At 45.6% G+C, this 2,631-nt stretch overlaps 1 non-coding gene across 1 annotated transcript; it reads right to left on the minus strand.

Annotated features, from left to right (window-relative positions):
* Positions 1-2,107: 2,107 nt before the first annotated feature.
* On the minus strand, positions 2,108-2,295 carry LOC130018741 (U2 spliceosomal RNA). Its single transcript, XR_008791624.1, has one exon. It is a non-coding gene; the product is annotated as a U2 spliceosomal RNA (small nuclear RNA).
* Positions 2,296-2,631: the final 336 nt, after the last annotated feature.

Genomic DNA, 2,631 nt, shown 5'->3' on the forward strand with positions numbered 1-2,631 from the left:
TGAAAGGGGTTAACAGCCAAGTATAGAAAGTACTCAAGGGTGCTGGAGAGATCACACAGTGGGTAGGGTGCTTGCCTTGGCACAGACCCTGAGCACCGCTAGATGTGGCCTCAAAACAAACAAACAAAACCTCGTATAACCCAATAATGGAGAGAAAAAGGGTCCAAAGAGCTGAATAGCAAACTCCGTAGCACCGTAGCACTGTCCTCCCGTTGTTCATCAGTTTGCTCGAGCGGGTCCAGTAACGTCTCCATTGTGAGACTTATTGTTACTGTGTTTGGCATATCAAATATGTCACAGGGAGCTTGCCAGGCTTTGCCCTGTGGGCGAGATACTCTTGGTAGCTTGCCAGGCTCTCCGAGAGGGGCGGAGGAATTAAACTTCGGCAGGGTTGACTGCGTGCAAGGCGAATGCCCTACCCGCTGTGCTGTTGCTCCAGCCCGGGAAACTCCGTAAAAATATTTTTATTTAAAAATGTATATAAAATAGTTTATTAAAATTTTTACATAAGATATTTTAATAAAAATATATTTTAAAAAATTTAAGATGATCAACAGGCACCTAAAACGCTCAACCTCTTTACCTTGAAGGGAATTCAAATTTTATTGAAAACATATGCTTCCTTTTACTTTCTGTGAGTTCTAAAGACCCCAACAGGGCTGGAGGAGTCTAGCAGGTATGGCCCTTGTCTTGCAAGCAGTCGACCTGGGTTTGATCCCCAGCATCTCATATGATTCCCAAGTACCACCAGGAGTAATTCCCAAGTACAGAGCCGGGAGTAACTCCCGAGCACAGTCGAGTGTGTCCAAAAACCAAAATAAATAAAGACCCTAGTAATGTTCTTTAATGCCATTTTGTTTTGTTGGGGTCGGCAGGTGGAGGGGGCATATCCCACTGAACACAGGACTCACTCCTGGCTCTTTCTTCAGGGTGGGACCATATGCTGGGGACTGAATGGGGCTGGGCCAAATACGAGGCAAATGCCCCCACCCATCGTCCTATTCCCCTCTCTAGCCCTATTCTATGTAAAATGAAACCCTTACTTCTTTTCTGGCAACTCCCTACGCACTCTAGAGACACCCCACCTCATGACACTGACTTCTCAGAGAGGTAGCGGAGTTTGGGGGAAGGGCTTGGGCTCCACCTGACCCCCCATTCACAAAGGAAGTTCCTTCGGGTTTGCGGGTCATCAACCTCTTTCACAGGGGCTTCCGTGGAGATGACAGGCAGGGCCCAGCGCCCAGAAAGGGCACATGGGGAGAGTCCACTAGGGTCCGCTGCCCTCTCTCCTAATTAGCGGCGTGGCTGAGAGGCCACTGGCAGGCACCCCGAGAAACGCGTCGTGGTTGTTCTGCAGCAGATTGTAGAGTCCACATCTAGGTCGCTGAGATGCCGCAGAGTGTGGTTGTGAGGGTTTGGGAGGAGCAGGACAAGCCTGGGGAGTCACTGCTGGTGGGACCCTCTTCTCAGACAAGCTTGATGTCCAGCAAGTGAGCGGGATGCTCAGGCACACCCTTCCCTTCACGCCCAGAGCTTTCACTTGTTGAGGAAATGAACACCTGGAGAGGTCGCCACTGAGAGCAATTTCTTTTCTTCTTTCTTTCTTTCTTTCTTTCTTTCTTTCTTTCTTTCTTTCTTTCTTTCCTTCCTTCCTTCCTTCCTTCCTTCCTTCCTTCCTTCCTTCCTTCCTTCTTTCTTTCTTTCTTTCTTTCTTTCTTTCTTTCTTTCTTTCTTTCTTTCTTTCTTTCTTTCGAGAGAGCAATTTCTAAGCCTTCCCTGAAGCCAGAGCACCTGAGACCACTTCTCCTGCCTTTGACACCGGTTCCTTCTGATCTCAGACTATAATGCACTGAGAGCTGGCCAGCTTGCTTGCTTCAACCAGTCAAACTCAGACCATCTCTAACAACATAAAGGGGCAACACAAGAGCACGAGAACGCCCCCCCCCCCGCCACTCTGAACAGAAGGCTTGGAGGCTGGATGCGAGAGGTCCCCAGAGTGACCTGCAACTTAACTTTAAGCATCACTCTGCAATTACTTCCAAAATAGTCACCAGATTCATCCAAGGCATTTTCATTCTTTTTGTTATTTATTATTATTATTATTATTATTATTATTATTATTATTGGTACTACAATACCAGGTCGATGCGTAGAGTGAACGGAGCAAGCTCCTATTCCAACTTCTAGTTCCAAAAATCCATTTAATATATTGTCCTCAGTTAGAGGACATATCAAATATTAAACTGATAAGAACAGACACTACACTTGATCTTAGCCAAAAGGCCAAGAAGCAATTCTTTTTTGTTTTTTTAAAGTAAAATTGGTTGGTGGTTGTGAAAATAATTCTTGTTCATTGTTTTTTTTTTTTAAATCAATCATTGGGCCCTGTCTAGTAGGGCTTAATTCTTGTTACATACCGACACTGTTTGCCTTGTGAGAGGTAGACCTGGATTTTATCTCCAGCACCACAAAGAGTCCCCTGAGTCCCACCATGAGTGATCCCTGAACACAGAGCACAAAAGTAAACCCTGAGCACCAACAGGGCCAGGTATGGTCCTAAATCAAAACAAAACAAATCAAATACCAAGAGAAAGAGAAAATGAACAAAATCCCTAATGCTACAAACTATTG

Source organism: Sorex fumeus, unplaced genomic scaffold (assembly GCF_029834395.1).
Source record: "Sorex fumeus unplaced genomic scaffold, SorFum_2.1 ptg000265l, whole genome shotgun sequence".
NCBI classification, from domain to species: Eukaryota; Metazoa; Chordata; class Mammalia; order Eulipotyphla; family Soricidae; genus Sorex; species Sorex fumeus.